Below are 23389 nucleotides of genomic sequence, written 5' to 3' on the forward strand. Positions count from 1 at the left end.
GGTGGGTAATCTCCATCTTCCCTCACTGTGTGTTACCTCTGTTGCCAAATGCCAAATACCAAACAAATAAAACAGAAGGAATGCTGTCAAGTCACATCATGACCTGAAAGTTTAGAATTTCTATAAACCAACATGAACAAGACTCTACAGACAATGAAAACCCTTCGTTATACTTTTATATTAAAAAAGAGTTAATATGTAAAGGTAGCAACCTCCACATTTCAGAATTGCATAGGTTCACCAGGTGAAATTGAATAGATACCAGAGAGAATATAGAACATTTATTGCTGCTTAAGGTGGGGGAATTGGAACAAATAAGAGCTAATACAGAGCAGAAAGGTAAATTGCATTTTAAAAAACACCTCCATGTTTCAACCTGGGGAGTTTGATTTAATGTACTAGGTGTTCTCGGAAGTGAGCATCCAGATTTCATGTGCTTTTTGAGCTTTAATTAAATAATTTGCAAAGGAATACCATATGTTCGCAGTCTTCTCAAGGCACAAGTGTGTACATTTAGAGACTGTTGAACCCATTCCAGCATGGAAGGAGGCTCAGGGTTTTTCCATTTCTTCCAAATAACTGCCTGAGCACCAACCAGCAAAACTGAGTTGGCATCTAGTAATCTTTGTCACATTTTTCAAGGTTCAAGTGCCCCAACATACAAGCTACTGCATTACTGAGAAATTTTCCCAGAAAGAACACACACCTTTATGAGCGCTTTTGTTCTCCCATAGTAATAATAAAAAAAACATTAAAGCATACATAATGCAGCAGTCAGTCCCTACTCTAGCTGTGCAGCAATACAAAGTAAAAGGAGCCCAGAATAACAAAGGGAAGGCGTGAATAAGCACTGCCACAGGCACCTGGTGCAGTGGCACAGCCATCCATACCCCGACTGTCTGACTCACCCAGCTTGTTTTTATATACATCAACAGCAAGACAAGCTCAACTGTTACGTGCAGCTTTGATAATACATAATTAGTTGGTGATTTAATAACCATCGGAAAAAATAGGACAGTAATCTTGGTGGGGGGGAAGAATGAAATGCCACAAAAAGGAGCTGAATTAGCCCCTGCAGCCAGTAATTTTTTGAACTCTTTGGGTAGTTCGTCAGACTGTAACAATAGAAGTGATTTTGGAAATAGGAGCCATTCATAAATTGGCAGTGCCACTGACTGACATCCATGATCCAAACTAAAGAAACAGTCTTGAATCCGTAGTATAGACCTTTCTTAAGAAAATATTTAAAAAACTGAATAACTACTGCATATATTGTTTCTACAATCAGAAGAACATGAGCAGCAGCTACAGCTTGGGGCACAGGGAAGCAGGAGATGACAAGACTGAGTTTTAATTTGGGGACAGATTCAGAACTCTTTGATCAAAAAGAAAGGTTGTCTCTAATTATTCCTTGCACTGAATAGGATAAAAAAGACAAATCTTAAAAGCAAGGAAAATCAGTCCCAGTCCTCACTGAAGCCAATGGGAATTTTGTCATTAGTTTTAGCTGATGTAAATATCTGCTGAATTATATTATTAAAATGGCTGAAAATATTTTCTGATGGGAAGAAACCACTGAAGTTAGCCTTTGAATTCATTAGAGTAAGCTATTATGGTGATGCTACATTTATTAAAATATGCAACATAAATGCATTTATAGGGAAATACTTTACTGGCTTACAAATATGATCACAGTTTTGCATTTTATGATCACTGGGATCATAAACTGGGAGGAGAGCTTATACCCAGTTCTTTTATCATTCTTCTCAGCTGCCTCTTTCTGCCACAGAGGAAATTCAGTCCAAAAATGCTAACCTGAAGGCTCCAATTTAACTTTCTGCTCTGTATTTATGCTTAGGTATGTACCCACATGGAAAACTATTTTTAAACTAGCATTTTATACACAATTACAATTTTCTATGCAAAACTTTGTATATGAGAACAGCATCATGTTTGTAACCTGCAGACTCAGTTTTTGTGTTTTTGTTTTGGTTGGTTGGTCTTTTAGCTCTACAAAGCAAGTGATCAGCTCTATAGTTTTCAAGTTTAATTAAAATATAAAACTGTTATTCTGGAGTTGGAAGTAGTCTTAGATTTGCAATAATCTCAGATTTTTGTTCTTTCCCATTCAAAGTAATTCCAGATTGTAGGATTTCATAGTTCGAGATGTTTTTATGTTTAAGATACCCTAACATTCCAGTGCAGTCTAACTTAAATTCAGTTGTAAAATTGTAAAGTTTAAGAGTTTCAATATGCCAATGTGGGAAAATGTTGATAAAATTGATCTTAATTAAAAGATTCTTCAAGGCAGGCTTCTCTCTCACTACTGGCTTTAATACTGAGATTCCACTTAAAGCATTAAAGCCAATAATGAAAACCTCACACTCTTCTAAACCTGTACGAGCTTTATCAGAATAAAAATTCCTGACATGGACGTTATTTTCCTTCTTTAACTCTTATTTATAACATATAATCTCTGCGTAATTCTCCAGTTTTCCTCTTCTCTCGTGTTCTGCAAAGTTTTGCATAAACATTATATAGATGCCCACGGGGGGGGGGGGGGGGGGGAGAGAGAAAAAAAATCGAAATATAAACATTACTTTTTCTCTTAATAAAGTGATATGCACATAATGCCTTAAATCTCATATATTGAAGAATTAGGTCTTATGAGATAAATGTGTATTTGTCACCCTGCTACACAGACAAGAGCCATGAGTCTATGATGTAAAAGCTTGTTCAAAGGGAGGACCAACTCTGAGTGCAAATATGCTATGTGTAAGAAGGCTATTAGTTGGAGTTGCACACTTTCTTCCACAGGGTGTTGATACAATGGTCTGCCACACCAAACAAAAGGAAAAAGAAATAGAAGAAAAAAATAAATAAACAAACAAATAATGAATTTTATATTTTAAAAATCGGCCACACAAGATGTCAAATTGCTGTCTTTCAGGCAAGAATCATATTGCCCTTTAGATTATGCATTGGTCGCTTTGGCATTTTAAGATCTAGCAGTGATGCTGGCTAGGTGAAACTAAAAGATTAATAATGAAAACTTTCAAAAAATGTACTTTTGAAAAGAAAATAGCTTGTATGCAGATTGCAGATAAAAGGTAAGATTTTAGAGAAAATTTCACATTGATAAATATTACTGTATAACACATATGAAGGTGAAGATTCCTGCTGAGAAGCTGTCTGACTTATAGTTCATTTACAAAAAGCAAGTACCTCTGAAAAGTAGCTGAGGTGATGAAACACATAGTACATTTTTATTTCTTAATTTTGCTGACAGACAGTGTCGACACTGCTTGTTGCCAAGTTGTTCTCTTGTTTATTTTTCCCAAACAGCTACTTAAAAAAAAAAAATCATTTAAATGTTGAGCATTCAATAAAATAATGACATGATGTCATCTTGGGACCTCTGTCTCACAGAAGATACTGAAGCTTCATCAAAAGCAATCAGGTGTTCTCGCATTATTTTGTACCCATGTGTGTGATGCATTTGAGCCCATTAAAGTATCCATTTCTGTGGCATGCAAAACAGATGTGCTTGTGATTGAAACAGCTTTTTTTTTTTTAATGATCCTTGCTGCGTAAGAATGAATGTGAGCCCTCTTGGACCAAATTGCAAGGCCAGCACAGACCCATGGCTCATCCTTCAAGGAAAGCACTGCAAAGCTGGCTGGGGGACATCTGAAAATTCTAATAGGCTTTGACTTCACAACAGCAGCCTACACTGCTGGGAAAGGACTGAAATTTCAGATCCTCTAAAATCTCTGGGTAATAGAAATTACAGCATCAGCCAGCAGCATCAGGTTTTCACTAGTCTCTCCTTAAACCAAGAAAGCCCTGATCTCAGACTGCTGTGACCACGACCATTTCACTCCTCAGCTATAATTCTTACATCCCTTCTGTAAGTCTGTAGGAGTGAGAGAGTTCAAGAGATAGTTAAACAACTTTTGTCTTAGTCATCTATTTTTTCCTTTGCTATTTTGTTAGGTAGAAGACGCCCAGGTCTTTTTATACTCGTCAGCTTCCTAGTGTTAAAGTATAGCTTTATACCTCCAGATGTGCACAAATATCTCTTAAAAAAAAAAAAAAAAAAAAAAAAAGAGCTGGAAAGAAAAGTTCCCAGGGCTTAGAAGTTATATATATTATTGCATAAAATTATGCTCCTATGGATTTTCTGGGGCCTGTGTTTAATCGTGAAAAGCCTGTAATTGTCATCTTCAATTTCTGGTAAATAATTGTTGTCAAACTTCTGCTTATCAGGAGTGTCCTCTTCCAAGCCTGTGCTATGTATGATACCACCTGTGGGGGTGAGGGGAGGAATTAGTCACTGCTTAGGAACAGGATTCGAAGAAGGAAACTGGATAATTGGCTCCGAAATGGTGCTTCCACTGTTATATAACCCAGCTCAGTGCTAAGTTTGTGTTGAGCTTCGAAAAAATGTACTTTCTGAAATTCCTAGCTAAACAGACGTGCACTTTCATAGATCATCAGAGTTCATAAACACTGTGGGTTTTCATCAAGTTGGCAATTTTGTTTCATTTTGATCCAGTGCTGCAGTCAATTTGTTGACTTGATTTCGATTTGATATCTGTAATGCTCCATTTTGCTTTTGTGGAATATTAATGCTAGATTGGCTTTGATTTCACAGTTCTATTTTAGTTTAAGTTTCTTAAAAAACATATTGAACTGATACTTTTAGTAGGATTTTCAAAAGCGCCTAATCTACATAATTTTTTTCAACATGCAGCACAACTGCAAGTCTTTGAAGAACTGGGTAAGTATCAGATAGTCAACCCAAAACCCTAACTAGCTGTCAGAGGATTAAGAAGTTTGTTTAATACAGCAGTAAGCACAATAAAAACATCAACCAGTGGAGTAGGTTTATGTGTGAAAAAAAACATGGCTTTGTTTCCTTTTTACCTATTCTCTAAGACTGAACAGAACCTCCATCCTTGAATATAGTTGAAGTCATCTAAGGATCCTGATGGACAGAGAAAAAGGGGTATTTGCACACACAGATGCGTCTATCCGAAGTGGCCAGATAGTCCCCACGTGCCACCTCCATTGTACAAGGGGACAGCAGCCCACGGTTGGGCTTGCCATCTTCAGGAATTTATTTCCTGCGGAAGTGACACGCCCATGAGGTTATATGCCTAACGGTGGGTAGTGCAAATGCTCCACAGACCATGCAGAAATGGAAATGAGATTTCTGTGTTCAGGCAGGGAGGTTCAGGTGGAAGGCAGGGAATGCTATACCAACTGTGAAAAAAACATGCAACGGGGTACTTGCTGCCATTTTTTTTTTTCCACAATGAAGGACACTGAAGAGGTCTGCACGCGTATCTCTGTACATTCACCTATAAAACTGTTGACACAGAGTGTACACATTCACTGGCTGAATTGGCAACAGGACCTTAATTTCCTAAATCTTTGCCCTGTGCTTGAACTGCAAGGCATTCTCATCTCTGCTTTCTCACTGAATGCTGAAGTAACCCACAGCTAACATGAAGCTAATTCAAAGCTCAGGCCTTTCACAGCTCTCAGCACCCTAATCCACTCCTGGCTTGACTTGATATTTTAAAAGATGGAAATTGCAAAATGTAAATGTTCATGACCTTAAGGCTGTTTCATATTTTCAGCTCAGTTGCTCTTTTGCTTTCTCCAGGCTCTGAAGTTTCATACTCTATTACCCTACTGAATAGCTACGCCGGGGCTGCCACAGGCCACTTTCCTATCACTTGGTTTTGATCTGGACTTGCCACTTGCCATCCTCAGCTCACACCGCTCAAGCCGCACACCCACTTCTCTAAGTAACAATTCTTTTACAATTCTTCCTGTACATCAACCAAATAGTCTCAGCCTCTGCTGAAGAGTAAATTGATCTGGCCAAGGAAGATAGCTTGTTTTGTTGGACCAAAGCCTAACAAGGCTAACTCACAGGGGTTATTGTCAGAAAGAATAGAGAAACATTTCCCCATTTTCTTTAGAAGTTCGACCTGGCACCCCCAGACAGGCAAAGGCCCCAGAGAGTGGCTCAGTGCCCACATCATCGCTGCATGGCCCCAGGCTTTGACCATGTCTGCCTGGCCTTCCTCCAGGGCCCATCTTCTCCCCTTCTCCCCCGATGGCCTCCAGAAGCCCCTCCATAGGTGCCTTTTCTCTACACCCTAGGACTGCCTTCCCTCCCTCTCCAAGAGGCCTTGTCCACGCACTTGCCATATGCCTGGCCCCGCTCAGAGTCAGCACTGCACCTCACATAATTTTATATTTTTCAGCTCCCACAGTCAAATGATTAGGTGAGAATCTTGGCTTACAGTTTTAAGTAAGTTTCCTAGACCTCGTGGTAGCAAAGAGAAACTTAAAAACATGACTCAAGTGCACCCTGAAGGCTAAGAAACCTGAAGGCAATAAACCACACCCTCAATGTATTTTCTTTTTGAAATCTCAGTTTTAGGTTTTTAACCAATCTCAGGCCTTTGTCAGACTTTCCTTGTGATTTGTGAACATCTGGGATTGGCAGTGCTGCAATCTGACCAAGCAGGTTGGAAAACATCAGCCTACAGTCTCCTGGCCAGGTCAGATGCTCCCTGGGGTACACTTCCCACCAGCCCCACCAGACTGTGCCTCCTGAAATGTCCTTCTCCTGAGACGTGCCAGGGACTGCTGCTCGCTCCAGAAGGTCACACGAATGGCCACCGTGTTGCCTGAGCTGCTGCTTCTCCATTGCTATCTTTGGAAAAGTTAATGACCGTGTTGGGTTTCTCAGCTATCCCAGTGAGAGTGGCGTTCCTCAGGCAAGCGCATGTGTCTGGAAGTAGGAGGAAGAGATGTGATCAAATCCACGTGTTCTCTGTTCCCCGAGGAATATGCATTCAGCTCTCACCAGCAAAATCCTTCTCACTTGTTTTTCCCCTTGCAAAAGAATGATTCCAGGCACTCCTTAAGCTTGGTAAACATGGGTAACCTGAGGTTGGATTTTTCCAAGTAACGTTTTTGCTTCTTTTGTTGTAATTTCCAAATATAGCAAGTCCAGAATAAAGGTTTGTATAAGGTTTGCCCATCAAAGATTATTGATTTTCTGCCTGACAAACATGGCATTTCACTCCAGCTGCTTATACATTTTTTCTTCTGTATCTCATTTTGTTTTCAGATCCCACTGTCATGCTAGGAAGAAGAGCTTGCCTCCATTATTTCCTTTGTAGGCTCAGTAAGTGTTTATATTTTAAAGTTAAATTGATTTTTCCCTCTGTTCTGTGAACACTGTCACTTGGACTTCTGACCACACCAGCGCACTCATGACAGCCAAAAAAAAATTTGCAAAATACAACATGTATTTTCTAAGTAGACTGAAGAACGTTGAATTCTAATGAAACAAGGCCAACATAATAAAAAGAACTGAAATTCAGTGCTGATGTTAAGAAGAACGTCACTGTTAGACTTAGCCCTGCTGTGATGAGAACTGCAGGGGTTATTAATGTGTCTGCCTTCTTAATAGTTCAATTGATGGTTTCAGTAGTGATGCACAAGTTGCAGCCAGGTGTTAGATAAAAATAACTAAATACAGTACAGTCACAACTGTGCTGATCAATGTGGGTTATGACAAAGAGACTTTTAAAGGAAAAAAGATTTCCCATCCTTGGTCTGCTAAGGGTTAGCTGATTCATGAGCCTTACTTGAAATAGCAAATAACACTTTTTTTTAACTGTGCACAGACTTGCTGGCCATGATCTGTGGAACAATATCAATTAATGTACTTATTATTAATACTCAATATAAATATACCAGGAAAAACAAAGTCCTGTTATTTCATGGTAGGGGTTAGAGTATAAAATCATTGAAGCCTGTGGCTTTTGTTGTTGTTGGGTAAATAAACAAATTATTGGAAAACCACAGGGGGCTCCAATAACACAAAGATGCAGTAGACTGCAGCTCCTGGGCTTGAGTTCCAGCTGCTGGGAGACAATTTGGTGCATCTCATCTTAAAAGGCAACAAGCTTCTCAGTGCCCATGCTGAAAAGCTGCATAGAACAAAATCAGACACAGGCATGCCTCAGAAAAGCTGCAGGTCTTCCAGCTACCAGTCAAATGTCTAAGGTGTGCCATACACAAACCACACCAAATAATTAATGGAAGCTTTGATTATGCTCCTAACTTTGTGAAGAATACGTTAAGGTTGCTGTCACTGAAAAAAATGATGTGAAAATGAATTTCCCCCTCCTACACATGTACTCTAGTGACCTCCTCCTTATGATTGCTTGGACATTAAGTGGGGTCATAAGGAAATTACTTTGCTGCTGTGAGTTGACTGCTACCAAGCAGAACTTCAGAAGGATCAACACAAAGATATTAAAAGCTCTGCTGAATGGAGACAGTCACTTGAATCAGAGGCGGGATACGAAAGAGAGTATACAGAGAAATGAGACTGCTGTCTGCTCCTGTTGCTGCCTGATCTGCAAAGATAGTAGAGCCTTTTCTTAATATATGCTGTTAGGCTAGGATTGAAACACTCAAAAAAAATATACCTGGAGCTAACAGACAATTAGCTTTTATTGCTACTGCTTTTTGTCTGTCAGTATTCCTTAGATTAACTGCTTTACTTTTATTTCAGTATTTGAACAAATGGTGCTATTACAAGCCTCTCCTCAGAACCAGTGAAGTGGTTTGTTTTGGTAGCTAAGAGTACGTTATACCCCACAGACTATCTTCTAAGTCCTGAAAAGAATAAAAACCTGTGTACTGTGCTAGATATTATATTATGTGGAAACTGAAAATTTTATAAGCAAAATACCTCTTGCAAAGCATGACTTCTGCAATTGGCATTGTCCAGCTTCACCAGGAGTAGGGTTTCCCACACAGTGAGCTTCCCGTTAAATGAAATAAGTTCAGAAAATGCTCAATGGGAGCTTTTACAAACTTTACAGTAACAAAAACCAGTAGATGCCATTAGGTTGGTGAACTCACAATCTGAAATGCATGCTAAGATAATCAAGCTCCTTGTTTCCTGAGTTTTGCCCTCTCCCCAGAGTACTGCTTTCACCTGAGGAAGAAGCAGTAGGCAATGAAGGCTGCTCTCCCACAGGGACCATGGGGATCTGGCTCTCTGGAGACCACTGACAGCTTTGCCAGGGTCTGAGCATCAGCATATGTTCACATTCTCTGTTTTTCTCTGTTTTTAACTTATATCTTTTTTTTTTTTTTTTTTTTTTTTGCACCCTGAAGAGAAATAGGGTGGTGTTATCTAGCTCTTGCTTAAGCTGTGATAGCCACTTTTGATTACTGAAAGTGACTGGTAGTTACGTTCTTTTTTTTCTATTCAGACAGCTGCTTTAGAGGAAACCCAGGGAGTGATCATGTTTAAGTCTACATGCGAGAGCAGTGACATTGGCCAGATCAAGGCCAAGTCTGTGCCATTTTTTTCCTGGGTACAAGTTCAGAGAATCATTAAGAACTCTGCTATGAGTTGTGCCCATCGCTCCACAGAGCAAGAATTAAAGCAGCAACCTGCCTGGGGATCAGTATTGAACAGAGATATGATGCAAATCACATCTCACTGGGGAACCAAAATGACTCACTGGCTTTCCGTTCAGCTTCACACCTACAGCCTCTCTGTTATTACAGTAAAACTAAATTGAAGTACTCTACATTATCTGCTTTAAAACTGAGGTAATAGTAGTGACAGCTACCAAGGTGCTGCGCTTCTGGAAAACTCACAGTTCACAAATATCAAACTATACAATTATTTATAAACATGTCAATTTTATAGAACAATAGGAATACATTAAATGCAACTAAAACCATGCACTAAAGTTCAAATATAGATAAATAATGAATGGAGATGTCATCCTGTCAGGAAGACTGAGTGACAGACCAATAAAATTTTCCACACATTTCAATATATTTATCATACACCTTCACTGAGTATTTCTAACCGTGACATATTTGTGTTAGACCTTTTTTTATTATTATTTTATTTTTAAACAGTTGAGTTTTATTAAATGCTTACTTTCCCAGAAGAATATAAATTCTGGACTGGACCAGTAGTCCACTGGGTAAAATTTATAACAACCACAGCATTAACGCAGCTGCAAGATGAACTTGGCCTTCATCTTTAATATTCTTGTGATTAATGCACGACTATAAATGAAAACAAGTGAATTCTTGACACCGTTGTTGTCAACAAGATATTCTCTTCCACTTACTTCCCCAGCACTAAAATTTCACCCATAATTGAGAGTGAGAGTAATTGTTAATTTGTTGAATAGGTTCATCCTAGAAGGTTTTTCTTTGTTTGTTTTTCCCTTAAGATTTCTAACATCATTCTTTTTACTTTGACCTCCTCTTAAAATGGCAGTAACACCTTGTTTTTACTCTTTCCTGGGAAGCTGAGGATATTTTTTCAAGTGATTCTTTCAGTGTGCCTTGCTTTGCATTACTCAGCAACGTTTTTCAGCTTCCACTGTTTATGCTTTAGCATAACACTTTAGCTTGCTTTCTTCCTTCTGAGCTTTTCAGTCATCTCTCACCCAAAGTAACCTGGATCATTTTGTCTACTGCACATTTTTCATCTCAGTGTTCACTTGCTCTTCAAGAGAAATATGCATGCAAACACATGCATGTATTCAGAGAGGGAGCCTGAGGCAATTCAACATTAACCTTTGGCCATAGTAAAAATTAACTGTTTATTCCCACTTTAGAGAGGTTTTCTGTCTTTCAGTCAACGGCAGTACTTTAGCTCTCATTCCACAAATACCTATTCTCCACAGCCATCCCTCTCATGAGGAATGAAGCATTTTTTGAAAAGAAAATTCAATGAAAATGTCGTCCCATTCTTCACAAGATTTTTATAACCTTGTTCAGGGATTCTTTATACAGAAGATATGATTTATCTAATGAAACACACTCCAACTTAAAAATATCTGAACGTTATTTCAATATCTCCAGGTATCATCACCCTGACCTTGTAAAATCCTTTATTTTTCTTCCTTAAAAAGAAATGGTCTCAGAAAAGTATATTCCACAATCATCCATTGGATGAACATTCAGACAAATCTTTTACCATATTTCAATACTCTTACTCTCTAATATTAAATAGTCCAGCAAAATTACAGGTTTTCATGTGGGTTTTCTGAATTCACTTTATTGAAGATTTAGTTTTGTCTGGCCTTTTGCATCTCTGGTTATCTGTTTTTCATGTTTCTTACATTGTTGAATTCTCATCTTTTTCTCCTCTTTATTTCTTCAGCAGAATTAATTTTTGTAGAATTCCTGTTTGCTTAGGAAAAAGCACTAGAGCCTTGCCACTGAATCTGTGGTGTTTTCTCTTACCATCTTGCTTTTTGCCCTATCTATCTCTGTTAAGAAATGCTTCCAGGTAGCCTTCTGTATTCTAATCATTTTCACATTTTTAAGTACCTTTATCTGTAGGATTTTTTTTTGAACAGATTTCTCATTATACGTATTATTTCTTTCTGAAGTAAACTGTTAGGGCGATAATTAATTTCTATTATCTTATTGCTTTGGAACATTCATCAGGGTTTTTTAATGAAACTGTCAAAATTTGGGTTGAAAAATATGTAATTTGATTTTTCTAAAGCACTGAGCTCTCTGGCACAAAATGGAACTGCTCAGCATTTTTAAATCATAATATCTGAAGGTAAAACTTTGCATATACATGTTATTTTTAATGTCTTGAGCCAAGACATTTCAAAAGACGAAAGCAAACTTTACATGGCATTCCAAATGTCCAAAACAAGCAAATAACATTCAAGATACCAGGCCTGCAACAACAGACCTCATCCTATAAAAACTAGGTCTGACTAGTATATGGTTTAGGGCCTACTCACAAGCAATCACTTCAAGAACACAAATCTGATGACAGTAACTAATTGCTAAAGATAACAGAGCAATTTAATTCTTTTCTCCCAGAAATACTATTCATTATCAACAATTTTATAGCACTTCCATCTATATAATATACTCTAAAATGTCAATGACTTCAGTCTCTCTTTCCTATGCATATCTACAGATTGACATAATTTCCCGAGAAGCACTTGCCTTCAGTTAATGAAGTTATCACTCAGTAAAAGAACAATATTTGAACAAAGATTTTGGTATTTGTCAGGTGGGTGTTGCACTCTTCTGAACCATGGGCTCTGAATGACACCTGGAAGTGAGAAGTTTCAAGGAAAAGACATTCAGTTAAGATTTAATTTCCAGAAATTATCTGTATCCTTGTTTTGTTATATTGCTATTCTTCCAGAGTCTCCCATAAAATGCATGGTTGCAAAATGGAGCATCTGCAAAGCAATTGAAAGGAACATCATTTTGTTGCATGAAATTGGTTAGTCTCCCTAGCTTTCCCCTTTGGATTTATGTCAGTAACTATGCCAAAGAATTATAAGAAATAAAAAAATAATAATAATAAAAATAAAAATCTGTATTTTTTTTCTTATCAAAATAACTAAAATAGAAGTAGAAGAAAATATTATTTATTATTAAATTAAACATTTTGTTCAATGAGAAGCTCTGAACTCAGTTCTGAGTCGCTTTACCCTAACGGTAACTTTTCCATAAATTTCACATGCAAAAGGAATTCTTGACACTTAAACTGACTCCTAATACTTCAGGAAAATCTAGAACAAGACAAAGAAAAATATCTTCAGAAGCTGTCTCAGTGTTTCCCCTGATGTAACGCAAGTCATTCAGCTAAAGTCTCTTCCTCTATTAGGGCCATTTGATTAGTAACCCATTTGGTTAATTAGGGCTCTGACATGATTCAACACAAAGATAAATCTTATCATGATCCTGTACAAAAGCTGTAGCTTCCCTCTATTATTCCAAATAAATCAAACAGTAAACTAATGTGAGTTTCAGTTATTTCAAAAATTGGGAAAAAACTATGTGCTTTAATTCAACAGTAATATGTTAATGTTCATCATCATTATTACCAGTTTTGATGGTCCCTTACTCCAAAATGCTCTTACCTTCTTGAAACAATTAAATTCTGCTTCTAAATATAAGAAATACATGAAAATGTTTGATATCTCAAAATCAATATTTTTTTAATGTTAGTTCAAATGGCAGAAGGTGCTTCTTAACAAATCCATAAAAACATTTTAGGTAGGTTTTGGTACCAATACACAGACAGGAGGAAGTTCTCAGTCAGGGTAAACATCATGCCTTCATATATTCCTAAATGATTTACTCCCTCTAATGATCTGTTCTTCTAAGTAACATTTCCGTTGCAATTGATGGCTACTTCAGTAGAAGTCCTTAATCACAAAAGTGAGTAAAGTGACAACTGGAATGAAGTGGATGGACTATGAAGATAACAAGGCTAAATGGAAATTCCTACCAGAGAAGCGGTTAAAGACATGTTGTCAATAACTTCCTCAGTCATTAAAAGAACAATGAATTCAGTGCTGGCCAATCTTTTGAGAAGAAATTTAAAGCCCCAGGCTCATCACCAATGGACAGACAGACAGGTATATGTCACTTACTTGCTAGAGACACTTGAGAATATTTATAACCCCATCTTCCTATATGTAAAATCCTGACTGGATCTGCACCTACCATTCAATTCTATGTCTATACTGCTCATAACTGGTAATAGTATCTTTTTTTTTTTTGAAAAGAAAATCCAAATACAGAGAGGACAATCTCATAACAGAAAATTTAGCAGATTCCACAGATGGCACATCACATGGGCTTCTTTGCCCTGATGATCCCGATGGGCTTACACTTGACAAATTTAACATGAAGTAGAGAAACTCATTTTAATTCCACTAAGAGTTTAGGAGACTTCGAGATTAAAAAGAGATGGGAAGATGAGTTTTGTCATCAGAAGCCACCTGTCAGTGACCAGTAGTATAAGGGTTTCTGTGTTTTGTAATTTTAAAAGTAAAATTCACATAAATTGTGAGGTTAAATGATAACGGAAAGGAAGTGAGGGTAAAAAAGAAATACAAATCTTTGCCTTACTGCCTTGCTCCTCTTCAGCCTGTTAGCATCAGTCATGGCCAAATCACTGTCTTTTGGGTTGCACAGTCCCAGGTATACAAGTTGCTGAGCGACAGTGACACTACTATGAAGAGCAAGCTGTCCTGTCCAAATGTAGTTAACATGCTGTACAGCTACCAATGGTTTTACCAAAAATTATGTCAGTAACTTAAAAGTGTTTGGTTTTATTTTTCAGTTATCTAATCACAAATATTGCAAGTGTGGGTTGTCCACCAGTTTGCATCTTCTGTAGCCAACCGTTTTATGGCAAATTAACACGAACATGAATAGTCTACAGCAGACAAAAAAGTGGGAATAGTCATGGCCAGTCCGGGCTCAATGGCACAGGGGTGGGTACCACAGAGGCCAAATAACAACGCAGATGCGGATACCCAGGCGACATTTCAGGATTATTCCCCTTCTCCCGCGACGAGCCGGCCCCAAACCACCTTCAAGGGGCAGCCATGTTAGGGACCCGCTCCTCGCCGCATCCCGGTGCTGGCGCTAGAGGGCAGCCTTGGACCAGCAGATCGCGGCCTGCCCGGCCCGGCACGGCTCGGCAAGGCTCGGCACGGCCCGGCACGGCCCGGCACGGCCCGGCAGGGCTCGGCAAGGCTCGGCACGGCCCGGCACGGCCCGGCAAGGGGTCAGGTGGAGCTCTCCAGCACGGAGCAGCCCCTGGCCTGATGAAAGCCGTGCGCTTCGTGGGCTCGGTTTGTAACGCTGCGGTGCATGTGGCTGGCGAGCACCTGAGGAGGTGGTGGTGTGGCACAGAGAAGGACCATCACCTTAGGCATGAGGCAGCGAGCTCGGGAAGAAATGACGTGGCTCGCCGAGGGGAACGGGCAGTGTGTCACTGCTTCTCAGTCAGCTACACTGGGTTTCTTTCCTTTGGGGGGTAATAAATTATGTCTTCATTTCCAAAAGCCCATGCTTCAAGAAGCTCAGTTTGTGACTCGCTGTACATCTTGCAGAAAATGCCAGGCCTTTCTGAGTGGACTTCTCCTTCCCAACAAGGCAGGGAGAAGCGTCATTTCCAGGGGTCTGCTTTTCCTCGGAAGCTAGCAAGGAGGCAGTTGAAGAAGCTTACAGCTAATGAGCTAAACCTTGAGGGAGCAGAGAGGGCTACTCTACTGGGCTGTCGCTTCCCCGAAGGCAGAGGAAGGCCCTCGCTGAGGTTCAAAGGCCGCCCGTGCCTGGAACGTGAGCGGAGCCCATTCCCAGCGAGCTCCACTGTGCCCTTTTTGTGACGGGAGACTTAAACTGACCTTAAACCATCTCCAGCTGTGCTTTAGGAAGTCTAGCCTTAAATAGTCTCGATGATGTGGATTCTAAAATATTCCCTTCATGACTAATTCATATTTTTCCTTGATATTTAATCTAATTTGCTGCAGGCTAAGCCCTTTAGTTTTTGGCCTGTTGACAAACGAAAATGACTAGTCCCTGTACTCCTCTTCATTCTCTCTGTGGATCTGCAGATACTTATTATCTCTCTTTGGTCTTTTTTATGTTTCTTCAATAACTCCTAGAGCATAAACACATCTGTTACTCTTCCCTTCCCAGTTAAGGGAGAAGCAAATTCCAGGTGTTCGGAGATGGCAGAGGCAGACACTATCAGCATGTTTTAGGTAAATGCCACACTCCCCATACATTTCTCTAGCCCAAATCCTTATGTGCCTAAATGCCTTTAATAACCACCTATAGAACCTTACTGAAATACTTACCCAGGGGTGTTTTTTTCTTTGCTCTTCTTGGTAATATATGAGGTATCTTCTCCACTGCTCCCTTTGGCTTTGCTGTGGCAGCTATAACGTTTCATTAATGTTTTAAGTAATGCATTCTATAAGCCCCATGCGTAATACACCCCTTTCAATAATAGTAAGTTTGAGCCTGATCCTGAACTATAATATTCCAGAGATCCTTTACAGAGAACTTCTCAGTGAAACACACAGAGAAATCTGCAGATCAAAAACTGGTATGCTATGTCCACTGAATTTCTGGTACTTCAAAAGCCAAAGGGTCTTTGCTAGCCCAGAGCCAGGCTTCTATTCATGCTTTTTATTTAGGAAATACTCTATGGAAATCCAGACTGCAGACAATCTTAGTGGCTTGTGCAGGAACTGGGACGGCAGTCCAAATTCCAACCTGAGATTTCATAGGCAGGCTTGGGCAGCTATTTTACTCCACCCTGCATGTCTCGATTACACCTCTATAAATTGGAGATAGGTTACTGTTCCACCTAGGAAATGTGTTCATACTAGTGATGTATTTGGATGCTAAGAAATGACAGCTAGGCCAAACTTTTATGCAATCATATTATGAAACTCCTAAAAGAAACAAAATAAAAATAAACCAGGTTGTATATTCATCATGTTTTGTTTAACTGTCTCTTACTCTAGAACTTCCCTGGACTTGTTATTCCCTGCTGTTGTCTTCACAACTGAAGCTTCAGTCTGGCAAGATCACCGAAACCTGAGCAAAGATTTCCTCAGGACCTGCCTCCCTGTGGTAGCCAGTGTGCGTGCCCTCACAGCTGGGACAGAGCACTGGATTCCTTGGCAGGGCGATGGCATTGTGTTCTGGAGTAAGCAACATATGAGCAAGCCGATAAAATCTTTTAATCTGTTTTGACTACATTTTCAAACAGAAGTCATTTGGGGGCTAAAATGCAGAATGAGAAATTTCATCTCAAAAGGCAGATTTTTGTAAAATAAACATTCCTCCTCCCAGGGGGAGAAGCAGACAGGCATTCCCACCTGCAGCCTGTGTCCTCTAAAACAACAATCTTTCCCACAGGTCAAAGTCTTCTAATCTTGGTCACAGATGCATTACCTATGAAATAGTGCCCAGTGCAGTGGGTTGGAATGCACCTTTTTTAAATTGAAAAATTGGGACTTTAGACACATTATCAGGATATATGTGAAGCTATCAGGGAAAAAGTAAAGCATACAATTGAGATTAATTTTTAAGTCCTTCTTAAATGTGTGAATCCAAGATTCGATAGATAACCACAGAGCATCTGGGCTATATAAGGCAAATTCAGTAAGGTTGGCCCTTTTAAAAAATATTAGATACACTGTTCATGCCCTGAACAGTCTCAGTGAGTATACACAATTCCATGCGAGGAACTCACTATGACTGTGTGTAAATAGTGAATTTACAGCCCTGCCAGATATCATATCTAGAACTTGCACAGTTGTGCTCATGTACAAAAAAGGGTATCACAGGTCTAGAAATTCCAGATAAGATGAGCAGTTCCTCCAAATCTTCCCAAGCTTTCTACATGAGAGAAGAAATAACATCCAGAAAAAAAAAAAAAAAAAAAAAAAAAAAAAAAGGTACATCGACCCTGTTATTTTTTTTATTATTATTTTAATTTCTTCAGGCCCCTGGACAGCCACTATTGATGGTTACCACACTGAAATGTGGTGGAATTACTCACATATTGGCAAGTGTTTGGGGGATTATTTGTCTGCTCTCAGATTAAACATTAGTGCCAATGGCACTAGATGTAATTAGCATTATTACAATAATGGCATCATCTCTTGTCTTTTTTTTCCAGTCAGGACTTAGAAATTAGAAATATGATGATGTCATTCTGCATGAGAAGAGTGCTGGACCTGCAGTTTCACAGAACACTGCAAGCATCTTGCTAGTGCAAACAAAAAGAGCAACTCACCATAAAATTAAGGGAACAAACACTATCCATTCAACAGTGCGGAACCCAATGTTGTTCTTTATTATATTACTTAAAAGGGGCAGATTTACTTGGTCATAAATTAATAATTCAGGAGGTGTAAGAAGGCACAGCCAATTAGCTGCAGTAATTTGCATTTTTATGCTCCTTCATTAGTTTTCTAAGGTTCTTCTCTTCTATTATAGCAATGCAAATGCAATCTTCCAAAAGGTGAATAGCCAACCTGTTTTTTGTTTACATGGTAATAAAGCCTCTTCAATTATTGAAAAACCAAACAATTTAAGAATTTTTAAGACAAATCTTTGTTGTTACACTCTCTCTTCTTTATATTGGTTGTCAAGAAACATGCTTTTTCAATGTAATTTATTTCAACCTGTAAATGGAGAGTTTATCAGGTGACTGATTTTCTGTGGTTCTTGAAATCATGCCTAACGTTAATCATGTGAGTTATCCCATGAAGGAAGGTATTAAAATTCTTTCTTAACTTAGGGGTTGACAAATAATTCCGTGCGTGATGGCTTTGTTCACAGTGTGGGATCCCTTTAGCCTTGTGCAGAAATAAAGAGAGAAGGTTTTAATGTTTGAATTTTACTTTGAGAACAACATTACCAAGGAAGGCAGGGATGCTCCCCCATGTCCCAGTCATCTGCTGGTGACTGTACCTCCAGGATCCGCCTACTCCAGGGATCTCCCTCTCGGTCACTACTATCTATGGGCACAGTCTTGCTGAAATGGATGTCTTTAGCTTCTGAGAAATACTCCTGAGGCCAGAGAGGTTAAAGTTAAAAGCATTTACTGCAGGCATGACTACAGCCTTGGTCACCAGAGTACTACGGACCAACTGTACTTGCTTCATTTCTGTCTTCCCATGCAGGGCACCAGCAAGTCCCATTGGCTTCTCTGAGAGTTGCTCCTAACCTGCAGCTGGCCTGACACGTACTTATTTTTCCATTTTTACTCCGGTATTTTCCTTTCTAAATGCTTTCCATGTGAGGCCATTTCATTCTATTTTTATAATTATTTTATTTTTAATACAGCCCCTCATTCCAGATGTAGATAGTACATACACTCAGGCATACATATAAGCAAAATAATGCTGAGGCTGCACCTTTATATAAATGTCTCTGAGACAGAATGCAAACCAAAAGAACACTACACACATTTCAGAGGGCCAGTGGGGATTAATAAAAATATATATATTTTTTTAAAGAATTAATCAAAGATATGTTTTCTGAGGCAACCTCTAAAAAGACTTGGCTCGCCCAGTTGCCAACAATGGTACCAGACAGATGAAGAAGACATAGGAACACTGCCCTTCTCTGCTCACCTCTGTGGGAAAAGCACAGAATGAATGAGCAACTGTAAGCACAGTAGGGTGTGTCAGTGTGCTTTAAAAATCTTGCTTCTTTTTTATTTTTAATTCTTCATGGAGGCTGCTTGAGGAGGTGGGGCTCTGAATCACTCCAAGCTGTAAGGGGAGGCTGGAAGAGGAATGGACAGCTGAATCAGCTATAAGAGCAGTGACTCAACGGCAAGCAAAATTATGCCAGCAGGTATAGCAAGGTGAAACAGGTGCCAGCAGGTGCAATGACAAAGAAGAAACAAAATGGCTTGAGTTAATAAGTACCAATAACTGGAGTTGAACAAAAATAAAAAACTTTGAACAAATAAAGGCACCTTCTAGAGTTAAACTCTAGAGATGTATTAAATTACTCTTTTCCCTTCATGAATGGACAGAAATGTGGAGCTCCGTATATGCTTCTTCAGAGACCGAAGTACAGCTTTGGTAATTTACATGAATTTCTCTTATGTCAATCAGAAAAATCAGTCTTTTATTACATTGTGAAGAATGAGTTTATTTCAGAGCTTACATGTCTGATAATAACCTTATACATTAAAATTATTTGCAAAGCACATTTTTTAAGAATGATATTAAGTACTTGTTCCATATCATCTCAACAGGGTAACATGCCCACTCCACATTTCTGACTGAAAAATGTTAGAAGGGATCTGTTGATCATCTAATGTGACTCTTTCCATCCCACATCTACAGGAAAAGCCTGTATTAGTTTCTGTATCAAGACCAATACCACAACTAGACCAGACTGGAAGCTGGTCTTGATTTCAGATTTTCTGTTCAGAGAAAGTCCACTGCAGTCATGGATAAGTTTTTCCAGTGGTCAGTTCCCTTGGCTGTTGTATGTTACTTCAAGCCTAAATTTCTCGAATTCCAGGCAATGGATTTTGCTAATCTTTGTCAAGGAAATTAAAGATGCCTTTATACCATTTTTCTGTTCTTTAGTAAGTTAAAATCTTTTAACTTTAATTCCTCATTTTCAGTGTATTTCCCAATTCTTTATACACATCTATTGTCCCCTTCAGAACCTTAAAAAAAAGGGGGGGGGGGGGGGGAGGTTGTTTTGTTTTTGTTGTTGTTGCTTTTGTTTGTTTTCAGTGAAAAATAAAACACTTTAGGACAGAGTACTGGTAGCAGTGATGAAACAGCAATGGCAGGCTGGCAACCAGCAGAGGGGAAGCCAGACCTTGCCAAGGAGCTATGGCCTCTAGCACCTTCCCTTTTCCCTCACAGCAAATCTGCACCTGCGTAATACAAGCTTTCCCACTTTAATTCCTATTCTCCTAATTATAGCCCAATGATCTTTTTAGCACTTTGGCTGTGGTGCACAGCAGGAGCTCCATATGTATCTGATTATCCATCACAAAATCAAATCCTTTTCAGTCCCTATTTCCCAGCATGGAGTCTCTTCTATCCTACAAGCATGTTCCTCACTGCATGGACTTCCAAAAAACCATCTTGTTCCCTTTTCTCAAGAAATTCAGATTGCTCTGTGTCACTCCCCAGCCTCATTTATCATATAATTCTCTACCAGTCTTACTGGTATAAGAAAATTTATTGACAAAATGTTGCTTTCTTGTCTCATTAATAAAGCTGTTAAATAATGTAAGAGGGAAAGCTCACCTGGAACAAACCCTCAACATGATTGTTTCTTATTTACAACTACAAGACCTATTAGTTTTTAATTAATTTCATTACATCAGCAATATTATCTGTTTTCAAAAGAATTTGCAATTTCATCAAAGAATGGTATCAAATTAGTCTGACAAAACTTATTTTTGAGAAGCCTGTGTAGACGATTTACATTAGTTGTGTTTGATCAATCTTAAACTGATAGGCCCTTAATTTCCTGGGTTAGGTCTGGTATCATTTTAAAATATTGGCACTACATTAGATTTTTCCAAGTTCCTTGAAACTTCCCTGGTTTCAGGACTTTAGTCATCAATACTAAATGCCCATGGGGGTCTTTTCTAGTTCTTTTAAAACTATCAGATGCAAATTAATTAGACATGCAGATTTAAAAATGTCTAACTACAATAAACTGCTGTGTAACTGGTTAAAATTAAAAGATTACATCATCATATCATATGACTATACCATCTGGCTTTCCCCAGTGCAGACACAAAGTGACTGAGATTCAGCTTTCCATGAATCCTTTCCAGTTCCGCTGCCGTCATACAGCTACAGAACAATCATATTATTGGGATTCCCGGTACAACAGAAGCCCTTTGGCTAACTTTTCATTCTTAAATCTGTTAACCATAGATTTTGTCTGTAACAATTTGCTTCCACTACTTTCTAACATTTCCAAGACAGTTAATATTATGACTTCTCCAGCTTTTTCCCCACTTTTCATTATGATTTATAGATGCTTTTACTTTACTTTGACCCATAGCATTCTTTCCTTAAGCCACTGCAACAACATCATTCTGAAAGATGTAATTTGGACATCTAGTAAAATGCTATTCAACAATGGACAATTACTGTTCTCATTTTTGTTTACATTTTCTCCAGTTGATTGTCTCAAAATTATTTTCAGCTTCTTAAATTGTCCTTTTCAAAACTCCCAAGAATATGTATTTTTGGCAGAACTCACAATAAAAATGTAATCAAGATAAAATCAGTTTCATCTAAGCAGCCACTATTTTTTTAGTTCTGTACTTAACTCTTCTCTTCACAAGGTCCCATTTAGAGTTCTGTCCCGCTAGATACAATTGCTGTTTATATAGGCAATGGTTATGCATCATTTTAATAAAGTGATAGGTGCCTAAAATTCAGCAGCCAATGTCACATATCTTTCAAACTGATGTCAATGCAAAAAATTATTGGTTCTTTCTACATACTGTAGCTCGATGGTTGTACAGCCCGTGGCATTATTCTCTGGTGTGTTGGAACATTTCTAGCAGACCAAACCTAGCAACCTATCTGGTGCTTTATCAATGTAACTTTGATCCTACAGAATCCTTCTGGTTTTCATCAATAGGCAGTAATGTGGACTTGGGCAAGGCCATTTTAATACAGTGTCTCTCTTATGACTGCGTTTTTCGTTCAGTCTTTTCAAAAGAGACTGTTGCAGCCAATAATTTTAAAAATATGAGCATGGGAATCCTCCTACTTGTTTTCAGAAGCCCTAGCTTTATGCATATAAATGAGAAATTTCGACTCTGAATGAGGCACATATCGAATGAAATAATACACAAATTAGAATAAATGAAGTTGCAATTAAGCTACATTACCAACCATTTTACATTTAACTGCTGTGGTTAAATTGGCTGTAGACAAGGTCAGATGACAGGCCAGGTAACTTAACTGAAGGCATTGTGAAAAAGAATATATTCCATATTTTTCCTCTGCACTTGATTTTCTTACAATCATTCTACCGGTTATAATGAGTATGAAGTATGACTGAGTCTAGACAAATGTGTTAAGGGCTTCTATTAGTAAATTTCTTGGTACAGCTGTCATTATTTTTTTAGGTTGCTATGGAGACTTACTAGTTTGAGGCATCACTGTTTCAATGATTTTCCATGGCAATACTGCTTTGGCTCCAGTGCACACCCCAAAACAACCATGAATGTCCTCCAGGATAATTTATCTCTAGTTCAACATACTAAAGTATCTACACGGTTGCCTAGAATATGATAGTAAGCAATCAGACCTGCTAAAAGATTGAGGTGACAACCTACTTGGTAAAGCTACTGTTAGGGAGAATTAGTTTAATAATTGGAATTTTAGTAAAAAATAGGTAAAAATACATAGGTGAGAGAACGTAGAAAAGGCAGAGTATTTTGTCAAAAGATTTTTTTTATGTCTTCACATAATTTATATTTTAAATCTCAAAACCAGAACATCCCTGGCAAATATTAGACTTCTTGAAAGTTAAAATATTCAGTGCTGTCGGGTTTCTTCTTTTCCTCTTCATGCTCAAACAGAAATAACTATTTTCTTTTTCCCTTTTAGATAATTGTTACTTTATAGAATTGTGGAAGGAATACATTTTAAAAATTGCATAGCCCAGTGACAAATGTGTCAAACTGCAAAAATCATAAACCACCTTTACATGGTCAAAGCGTATAGCTATAATATGATGAATGAAAATCTCACAGTGCAGCCATGTAAAATATTCTGTTCAGAACTGAAAAACACCCTGGGCCTGATATGCCTTTTAGCTGGTGCACAGAGATATAAACAGGCAGAAGTAACTGGTCTTAGTCCAGTGGAAGCAGAGTGCAGGAACTCACCCCAAGCTGGGAGCAAGGTGGTCCCTGTGGTCCCTGCCCCCAAAAAGTCTCGGGGAAAACTTAAGTGATTTTCACTGCTGTTCCTGC

This window comes from Cygnus atratus, chromosome 3 (genome assembly GCF_013377495.2).
Source record: "Cygnus atratus isolate AKBS03 ecotype Queensland, Australia chromosome 3, CAtr_DNAZoo_HiC_assembly, whole genome shotgun sequence".
In the NCBI taxonomy this organism is placed as follows: Eukaryota; Metazoa; Chordata; class Aves; order Anseriformes; family Anatidae; genus Cygnus; species Cygnus atratus.